This window comes from Podarcis tiliguerta (assembly GCF_965153285.1).
Source record: "Podarcis tiliguerta genome assembly, chromosome: 14".
NCBI classification, from domain to species: Eukaryota; Metazoa; Chordata; class Lepidosauria; order Squamata; family Lacertidae; genus Podarcis; species Podarcis tiliguerta.
The window spans coordinates 6,214,664-6,225,624 of NC_139547.1; the positions used below are offsets into that span (position 1 = coordinate 6,214,664).

At 44.4% G+C, this 10,961-nt stretch overlaps 1 long non-coding RNA gene across 2 annotated transcripts; it reads right to left on the minus strand.

The window, feature by feature from the left end:
* Positions 1–636: 636 nt before the first annotated feature.
* On the minus strand, positions 637–6,641 carry LOC310664287. Of its 2 annotated transcripts, none has more exons than XR_014504866.1 (2): positions 6,510–6,641; positions 637–797 (listed from the first exon to the last, which is right to left on the minus strand). It is a non-coding gene; the product is annotated as an uncharacterized lncRNA (long non-coding RNA). The 2 variants fall into 2 exon arrangements; XR_014504867.1 differs by lacking the exon at positions 6,510–6,641 and adding an exon at positions 1,712–2,050.
* Positions 6,642–10,961: the final 4,320 nt, after the last annotated feature.

Below are 10,961 nucleotides of genomic sequence, written 5' to 3' on the forward strand. Positions count from 1 at the left end.
CTGCTTAATGCTTGCAACACGTAACACTTGCTATTGGGCTGTTGAAACCAAAGACTTGAAGGGAGGATTTGTGTGTGAAAAGGCTGAGAGCTCAGTTTTGATGATGGAAGCACATTCACAGAAATCTTGTGTAAATCTTGGATCTGTTTTTCATGCTTGTACACCTTCCTCCTCACTGAGAGACATTGAGGGAAGATAAAGGTCATGCTACCCTCATAGTGCAGGCCTGGGTAAAGGGGGTGGTGAGAAGATGGCACTGGACTGTCCCTCCTTTGGCTTTGACTTTGGAATGGCACCACTGTCTAGGATCTGCTGGAAGACAATGGTGGGTGGGTTCCTTTCTATTTCCTGGTGAGTGGACTTCCCTTCTATTTATTGACAAGTGACAGCCATTGTCTGAGCCACCCAAAGGTGATTGTGTTTGTGAGAGAGTGATTAGGCGATTGGTGAATCCAATATTATGGTGTAGATTGTGGTTTAGGGCACCACAATTGTGCACCCAGAAAGCCTCCTCCTGCTGCAAAGGAGCCAGCATCTCTTTGCCCACATCCATCCAACCAGGACCAGCACTGATTCTGACATTTATGCAGCAAAGACACTTTGAGGTCACAGAATTCAACTTCTTTCAGTACAGAGTCCAGCAATTTGTTTTTTATTGTTTGTTTTTAAGTAGAATACATAAAAAAACTACAAGTCAGCACATAAGCCAAACCAGCTTCCAAAAACATCAAAATAGATAGGCTTTGAGGCAGTGAAAATTCCCATTTGTTTGAGTGGCACCAGCAAGGTTAGGATTTCTGAGAACAGCAAAAAAATAAAAATAAAGCTTAAAAGAGCTGATTCTAAATTGAATGAATGCTAAACAACTTTGGGGAATGGTTGGGTGTGTGGTTTTTCAATGACGTAATAGGAACAACAGACATTTTTACATTTTTGAATTTTTTTGGCGGGGGGAGAGGTGTTTGTATAAAAACCCACACGTATTGAGGAAACATTCCCTACAGAAGTTTTGCTATGTGGGGATTTCAATGCGAGAATGGGGGTGGGATCATGCTGAAATAAGTAAAGCTGTTGCCCTAGATGAGGACAATATTAACACTGCAGACAGATCCTCACAAAATAGGATTATCTATAAATATGGGCAAATATACTCTATATCCCAGAATGCCCCAACCAGCTCCGGAATATGCCTTCATTTGACGATGGCTGAGAATGAAAGGAGATGCAGAGAGGGACTATATCTCAATTGTGGAGGCCGGGGACGTATGGCAGCCACATGACGGTCAAAGAGGGAGTTTGCTGCAACAAGAGAGTCCACTGCTGGCCGATTTTGACACCTTCAGCCAACAGCTCCAAGCCATGTACACAGACCCCGTGAGGACCCATCCTGCAGATGAGCAGCAGCAGCCCAGATGCATAAGGCAAACAGATCCTTGTTTGCCGATAGGAAAGTGGGCTGCTGAACAACACCTATGCCCTACAGACACAGCCTCATGGGGCACTAATACAACAGACGGGCATCGTCTCTCCCCCCTCCCTGCCCCATCACCCTCTGGGTGTTGGCTTTCCCTAGTAAGGCAGGCTCAATGCACCTCACAACCTCCCAAAATTAGGAAGCACATCAACATGGAGTCATGGAGAGATGCAGCTTTCCTGGGACACCCTCCCCACCGCACCCAACACACAAAGATATGGAGAAAGAGAGACATACCGTTGGTGTGCTGGATGATCTGATTCAGCAGCAGAGGGTAACTGGCCGGGCGCTGCAGCTCGCAATCCAGGAAACTGGCCAGCCGGCGCTGGTGGCATTCCGGGCTGCTCTCAGTTTCCTGGGAATGGCAGAGAAGGAAGCAGACAGACAACGTGTATCTGGGCGCCAGAGAGAGTCAGCCACCTCCAGGGTCACAAGCAGCAAAACCAGAGGGGTGAGCCTTGCTGCTCAGCTCCTGCTTGCTATGGGGCTTCTCCTTTGGGGCAGCTGTGAGACAGGAGGTTGCCCCTCATTCCAAGGACACCAAACCCAGAGGAAGCCGCGGGAACCCCTGCAATCTCGCACAACCAAACTAGGTGTCTCCAGATGCATATCTGCCACACCTGAAGCAGCTTGGGCAGGGAATCCTTGCTGCAGTGGGGAGGTCGGTACACCAAAAGGAATCCTGTACAGCCCCTATTGCCCAACTTCCAGAACATGCACTCAGAAAACTGGGTCTTCTGAATGGGATGCCTGGTGCAGACTAATGACTTCCTAAAAATCACTGCAACCCCCCCTTCCCATCCACATGACCTGGGTTGCTGTGTGTAAGAGAAATCTGGTGGACAAGGGGCGGCAAGGACAGGCCCATCTACTTCATCCAACCAGGTCTCTGTCACACATGCCAGGTCAAATCCTCCATCCACAGTCAGGTCGTGGATGACAGCGGTTTTATTCAGCATTGACCTGGCATTGCACAGCAGTGGCGTAGCGTGGGGGGTGCAGGGGGGGGGGCGGCCACACCGGGCGCAACATCTGGGGGGGAGGGTTAGGGGGCGCAAATCCATGGGTTGGGGGGTGCAAATTACTTGCCTTGCCCCGGGTGCTGACAACCCACGCTACGCCACTGTTGCACAGCAACACTTTCAGGTCATGTGGGTTTCCCTTGTCGATTCCAGTATCCTTCTGGTCAGGACCAGACCTGGGGGCAGGGATAATCCTCAAACAACGACTAAGCCTGCCTCCTCGGTAATGACATGGTCTGGTCTTAGTGTAACTCCTCCTCCTGCCCGTGATCACTGAGATCTGGTGTCCCAAAACATCCCCCCCTGTGGAACCTGCCCCAGCCACTCTATTTTTTTTTTTTTATAAATGATAATTTATTTTTTCACAGTCAATAAACAAAGAATGCAAATCAACAAATACATCAAAGAAAAAAGAAAAAAGAACAATACATACATTGTACAAAGACAAAAAAGAAAAATAAAATAGAAAGAAGTTAAAAACAAATATTGTGTCTTTATATTTTTCAGCATTAACTTGGGTCTGCGACTTCCCCATACCTTCCCACTCTGTATTCTAGGTCTTATATTCTGACAGTAAACTCTTTCCCTCTGGTGTATCTTTGGTTCAACTTAGTCTTATTATCTTAACAATCATTACATTTCCCTATGTCTTAAAAATTATTCTTTCTTTATCATTAAGTTTTTATACTAACATTCTTTTAAATTCAATCTGATGTCCTCAAACGTTCTTAATTTTATGATACTTCTGTAGATAGTCTTTAAATTTCCTCCAGTCTTCCTTCACCGTCTCTTCTCCCTGGTCTCTGATTCTGCCGGTCATTTCTGCCAGCTCCATGTAGTCGATAAGCTTCATTTGCCATTCTTCCAGCGTGGGTAGATCTTGCGTCTTCCAATATTGTGCAATAAGTATTCTTGCTGCTGTTGTAGCATACATAAAAAATGTTCTGTCCTTCACCTGGACCTGTTGGTTCACCATACCCAGGAGAAAGGCTTCTGGGTTCTTTCTAAATGTGTATTTAAACACCTTTTTCAGTTCATTATAAATCATCTCCCAGAAGGCCTTGATCCTTGGGCACATCCACCAAAGGTGAAAGAAAGTGCCTTCAGATTCTTTACATTTCCAACATTTATTATCAGGCATATGATACATTTTTGCTAGCTTGACTGGTGTCATGTACCATCTGTAAATCATTTTCATTATATTTTCTCTTAAGGCATTACATGCCGTAAACTTTATTCCAGTGGTCCACAACCTTTCCCAGTCAGCAAACATTATGTTATGACCAACATCTTGTGCCCATTTAATCATAGCCAATTTCACTTCCTCATCTTGTGTATTCCATTTCAGCAGCAAGTTATACATTCTAGACAATATTTTTGTTTTGGGTTCTAACAATTCTGTTTCCAATTTTGATTTCTCCACCTGGAAGCCAATTTTTCTATCCATTTTAAATGCCTCCATTATTTGGTAATAATGAAGCCAATCTCGGACTTTGCTTTTTAATTTATCAAAACTCTGTAGTTTCAATTTGTCACCGTCCTGTTCTAAAATCTCCCAATACTTTGGCCAGTTGGCCTCCATATTGAGTCTCTTTACCGCTTTAGCTTCCATTGGAGACAACCACCTTGGAGTTTTGTTTTCCAAAAGATCTTTATATCTATTCCACACATTAAACAATGCTTTTCTGACAATGTGAATTTTGAACATTCTGTGCACTTTAACCTTGTCGTACCATAAATACGCATGCCAGCCAAATGCATTGTTGAAACCTTCTAAGTCCAGTATGTCTATATTTTCAAGAAGTAGCCATTCTTTCAACCAGCAGAAAGCTGCTGCTTCATAATAAAGTTTTAAGTCCGGCAGGGCAAAGCCCCCTCTTTCTTTTACATCTGTTAATATTTTAAATTTTATTCGTGGCTTTTTGCCCTGCCAGACAAATCTGGATATGTCTTTTTGCCACTTCTTGAAACAGTCAATTTTATCAACAATCTGCAACGTCTGGAATAAGAATAACATTCTTGGCAATACATTCATCTTAATCACAGCAATACGTCCTAGAAGTGAGAGTTTCAAATTTGACCATATATCTAGATCCTTTTTTATCTCCGTCCAACATTTCTCATAATTGTCTTTAAATAAATTCCCATTTTTTGCAGTCATAGTAATTCCCAAGTATTTTACTTTTTTAACCACTGTTAGACCTGTCTCATTCTGAAACCTTTCATTTTCAATTTCTGTCAGATTCTTTGTCAAAACCTTGGTTTTTGTTTTATTTAATTTAAAACCTGCCAATTGGCCAAATTCTTGAATCAGTTCTAAGACCTTTTTTCCACTGGATTCTGGCTCCTGCAACGTCAAAACCAAGTCATCTGCAAAGGCTCTTAGTTTATATTGTTTAGCTCCGACCTGTATCCCTTTAACCAATTGGTCCTTTCTGATCTTATTCAGCAACACCTCCAGGACCGATATAAAAAGCAAAGGGGAAATTGGGCAACCTTGTCGTGTTCCTTTTTCTATTCTGAACTCCTCTGTCAAAACATTGTTAACAATTAGTTTAGCTTTTTGTTCAGAATAGCCACTCTATTGGCTGAGGCCCACTCCCAGGCAGCCCTGACCCTTCCCCTTAAAAAGCAAAATACAAACTACAGTATACAATAACTTAACAAAATAATGAAAGTAAAAACAAAGCAAGAAACAATTATGCTAAAATTAAACTACTTCCCTCCCTGACTAAACATTTATCCCGCTCCAAGCAGAAAGAAAATAATAAAATAAAATAACATTATAAAAAACCACCATTTGAGGTGCAGCAAATTAAGAACACTTAAAGCATTTAAAACCATTTTCGCCACTTGCTGCAGGGTATGCGTGAGTGAGTCCCGCCCCTTGGGCCCGATGGAGTAGGCTGGAGAGGGAACAGTCTTCCCAAACACTCACAAGAAGTGTAAAGGGAAAGAAGGTTCATTTTTTTCACATGTGGTCGTCTTGTAATAAGGTCAAAGGCTTACTGGGAAATGATATATAATGAATTGAAAAGATGTTTAAGATAACATTTGTAAGAAAACCAAAAGCTTTTCTCTTGGGAATTATAGGATCAGAACTACCTAAACAGTATAGAAATGCATTTATGGTATATATGCAGCTACAGCTGCAAGAATGTTATTTGCCCCAAAATGGAAAGAAGTAGATGTCCCAACGAAAAAGAATGGATAGTAAAACTAATCGATTATGCAGAAATGGCAAAGCTTACCAAAAGAACAAGAAACTAAAGAATAAGAATAAGACACTAAACTTTTTATAATGGAATGGAAATGGTTTATTGAATATTTACAAATAAACTGTAAACAGATTAAGACATTGGCGGGATTTTTGCAAAAACCTACAGTTTCAAAAATATATATGAGAATAGATGATTAAAAGAATGAGTTAAGATAATTTGGAGTATGCAGAAAATGTGAAAATAAATATAAGGAACCACAGAAAGAAGGATGTCGAGGTTCGAAATGTTAGAATTATAGTTGAACTACTGTTGTAATATAAATGAAAATTATAAATAAAAATTATAAAACCACACCTAACTAACTCTGTGCCAAGTCACTACAACTTTTTAAACAGACAAAAGGTGCCCCAGTTACTTCTTATTTTGCAAAGAGTGCAGAGCTGATCCCCAGGGCTGCTCTCCTGCAGATGACTAACAAGGTCTTCTGATCCACTTTCCACATTGGACAGCAAGTGGCTGATTCTGGCTACTCCTGATCAGAGCCAGGATAAATCCCTGGCCAGTCACCCAGTGTTATGATGCTAAATTACCCTGAAGTTTTCTCCATTGAGCCTCTCCAAACCTGGTTCCCTCCAGATGTTGCAATGGGACTCCAACTGTTGCAATTTGGATGGTGACAAAAAGGGAAACTCAGAAAATTCATCAGAAAACTCCCTGGACCATCTTTAAAAACTAGGCATGTGGTGGGGGCACAAATCTTCAGGATGCCTCCCCCCTTTCCCATGACTTTACCTTCTACGCCACCAGCGGCACATTATGAAAAAGATCTTCAGAGCCAGAAAGAGCCAGAAAGACCAGAAAAGGCTTTCAAGACCACAAAAGAAGTATTGCTCCTTTATGGGCTGCTAACTGATCCAACTGGCTTTCAACTGACTCAGGCCTCCTAGAACTCACCTGGCCTCCTAGGAAACAAAACATTCCGCAGGATTCCCCAGCTGGTTGTGAGGTCAGAGCCTGGCCAAGGATGGAGCCAATGGGCTCTGGGCTCCAGGAACGCTCTCTCTGCCAGGCCCATGGCACCACTGGACGACTTCAGGCAGCTGCCAAGCATCTGGCCCAGCCCTGCATTTACCCCCAAGCAGAAGGCTCAGCCAGCTGGATCTAGGCTCTCTTTAAGAGTTTCCCCAAACCCTCCCAGCTTTGCATCCCTCTGCATAATCGAGAAAATAAGGCAGGCCAGGACTGTGGTCCAGTTTCTGGCGCCTCCTTAAAACTCACCTGTTTGCCCAGGTGTTGGCTGGCTAGTGGTCCATCATTTGGTCACGGTGTATTATAGGTTCCAGCGGGTTGAATCTTTTTATTATTTTTTGTGGGAGGCTTCATTGTATTATGGAGCCGCCTTCTCTCCCTGCCTGGGTGCTCACCCACATTTGTCCCCTCTAGGCATCTTTTAAAAACATGTTTGTGCACCTATATGCCTTTCTTGGTGCTTTATTGTATTATTACACGAAAACTCCGTATTTTCTCCAAGGAACTCAAAGTGGTGTACAAGATGCAATGCCTCTCTCCAAATTATCCTCACAACAACCCTGTGAGGTAGGCTAGGCTGAGAGCCCGAAACCTGGTCCAAGGTCAGCCAGGGAGCTTGATAGCCAAGAGGGGACTTGAACCCTGGACACCTGGGTCCTAGTCTGGTCTGGACACCGCAGTGTATTAACAACTTGGATGGTTTTAAAGGAGGATCAGACAATGAAGGAGAAGGCAAACAGCGACTACTAGTCATGGTTGCGATACTTTGCCTTCACAACTGGAATTAGTAATGCTTTGGAACAGGGCCGGCCCAAGACATTTTGGCACATGAGCTGAACCGTTAATTTGCACACACACAACCCCCGGCCCCGCCCCCAATTCATGGAGGTGATGGTATGGAAGAAATTTGGCTTCATCTGAAAAATGTACAAAACCAGACTTTTGAACACAACACTGTAGTCCCCACACAATGAAGCCCACAAAAATCAAGTTGTAGTGTTTTGTGCCTTCTGGAACTTGAGTCTACCTGCTTTTAGCATTCCAATTCCGACACCAAGGAAGATTGTGCAAGCTCAGTGTTGCCCCCCACCCCCCCGCCCAACACACTCAGGTGCCAGGTTCAAATTCCAGCTCCTTTGTAAAACTCACATGGTCACTTTGAGCCAATTACAACCTCTCAGCCTAACCCACCTCACCAGCCGGTTGTGAGGAAACAATGTGCAAGGGAAGGGATAATGTACAAGATCTTTATCTCCAACAGATAAAAGAATATTTTTTTTTAAAAAATATTGAGTTGGAAAAAACATTGTGTTATGATCTACCGTTCAAAAGCAGCCATCCGAGCCTAGCATGCAAAACCCTAGCCCTTGCATTGCTTGGTGCCTTGCTGTGTACACACATTAACTGACAGAGATAAGGCACACCCAATACCCAGTCCTGAGATTAGTTTCACAAAGACCCTGGGAAGGCAGTTGAGGGTGCGCTTGTCAAAGACCATGTTGAGATGCTCAGCGCCCAGCATCTCCACCATGTGGACCTTCTCCTCCTGCAGGCCGCGCCATTGCTTGCAGAGTTCTAGGCTGCAGCGGCTGACACTGTTGTCCCCATCTGCACTAAGTCTGGGATCGGTTTTGTGGGAATGTTCAGGGGTGCAGGAGAGGATATATTGTGAGATTATATCCTAATCCAACTTGTGCTAACAAGTTCCCAAAATATCAGCAGAGTTTATAGACATTCCCCTTTAAGTTCGCAACGGTAACATCTGCACAGGTTCGCTAGAACCTCTATAATAATTACTCTGGTAATTTCCCCTTTGTTCCCTCTTAAAATACAAGACACGACACAGCGTTTATAAAAGTATAAAAGGGTTTACTCACGTTCTGTTCACAATGTGATCCCAGAAGGCAGACAGACTTAAAAAGGTTACATACATTTAGAATCTATCTTGTAGCAAGATAGTCCTTATCTCCTCTCTTGGCTGGGAGCCAAGAGAGCATCCTTAGATGTTTCCTCATCGAAGGAAGATGGCAGAGAGAGAGAGATGGCTGCCTGCCCTGTGCTTTTATCATTTACCTGCACAGGTGAGGCCACACCCACCTCTGGTCACATGCGGAGGAAGTCCGTCCCCAGGAAGTTTAGCTGCTTCCTGGACTGACATCCCTCCCCATGTTCTAACATGTACACTCTAGGAATGTTGTCATTGACTGCTCCTGTGTTTACATCCCACAGGTTTTTGGAAGATGCCTGTGCCTGAATTTGTTTTGTATGTGGAGATCGGTGCACATGGACCAACACACAGTCTTCGCACTAAGGCTCTATTCCAATGGTATAAGTATCAGGACGACCGGTAGATTCTTATCTGCTGCAGCCTTCACCTGCCTCTGCAACATACCGCTTGTTATCTCCCGCCTGTTCTGCCATTGAGGACTTCTTGGATAATTCTTTGTCCAGCTCCTCCCCTTCGACCTCACCGCCTTGGGTGACCCTACCGGGAGTACAGGACTCCAGACGGCTTTGCTCACAAGGATCACAGATGGTGAAAAAGTCCTCTCTATGGCGGTGGCACCTCCATCTCACCACATCAGGCTTGTCCAGCTTGGCCTCCCAGGCACAGCAAGGGACCAGAGGAAGAGGGGTGGCAGCCTGCCTGAGGGGTGCTTCCACACAGCACAAACCTTGACCCTTACTCTTGACAGCCAGCTGACCCTTGGGACCACAAAGGCTCCCTCCAGTGTGGACTGGACAGCTCCCCTCAGCGCCTGCTTCTCATGTTGCTATGGAAAGGCACCTAGGTTGTGTCCAACGCCAATATCTTTCTGTGCCTGGTTTCATGAACTATGCATGGAACACAGGAAGCTTGGTAATGCTAGCCAGACCATGGATCCATCCAGTCAAATACTGTCTACAGTGACAGGCAGCTGCTCTCCAAGGTTCAGGCAAGCATCTTCCACAGCCCTCCCTAGAGACTGAATGTAGGTCCTCTGCATGCAGAACAGAGACTCATAGAATTGTTGAGTCGGAAGGGACCATGAGGGTCATCTAGTCCAACCCCCCTGCAATGTGGGGCTCGAACCCACAACCCTGAGATTAAGAGTGTCATGCTCCACCGACTGAGCTATCCCATGCTCTGCCGCTGAGCCACGTGGCCCTTCTCCATGGATGAGGAAGATGAGGGGGACATTTGATCTTGATTACATTTTAATGAAAAAGAGCCACCTACTTCACACTTTCTTCTCAAACCAATACACAAACCGAAACACAGGTAGCCTTTTACATTTGCACACCTAAGTATTGTTCTATGCCATTCCAACCAACCAATGTGTATCACATTTGGATAAATTGTAGCGAGGATGCCTGAGAATGTGCACAAATTGCTTTGAATATCGGAAATGCCCATAGCACAGAAGTGCAACAAAAACATAGTTGCTGTGTAATAAACGCACAGCTATGATTTAACATCTTCTTCACAGCATTCTGGAATGTGCTTTGCCTATGTGTTCTAGAGTCCTAGGCCTGGCAAGCTCTGTCTTAATGACTTTCCCATAGTGGGCTGCCACAGTTCTGTAGCCACCAATTGTCTCTCTCTAGTTACAAAGGGATACCTGATCCTGGGACCAGATCGACACTGAGAAATCTGGCAGAAGGCCTCAAGATCCAGCTGGAAAGGGACTACTGCTCAGCAGCAGAACAGCTGCCTTGGCATGCAGAAGGCCCCAGGCAGGGTCAATCCAGCTAAAAGAACCTGGTGAGACCAGTCATAGCAGACAATATAGCACTGAGCTGGGAGGAAGGAGCTTTCCATGTTCCTGAGCTCTGTTTCCAGAGAACAGAGCTTATAGATTATTGCTATTGTAAATTGGTCATAGAATGCAAATTGCCCCCCTTGTGTTAAACTGACATGCAATTTATACTTGTGTCTGTAAGCAGCAGGGTGAAGGATGGTGGGCTTGGAAATGCGTTCGAGATGAGTAAAGAGCATTTGTCTCCCCAGCCAGTCCCTTTAGCCATGATTCATCATAAGACCCGCTGTATATTTAAATATTAAAGCTGATCTATGCAAGGCGTCTCTCTGGAGCCTATTAAAAATTCACTTCCCCCTTTACAAATACATAGTAACTCACTAAAACAGATGAAGTGAATGCTCCTCACGTACCAGAAAAGCAAGTTCTTGGTTCAAAAACAAATTGTGAGGACACTGCGTAGGAGGCAGAAGAG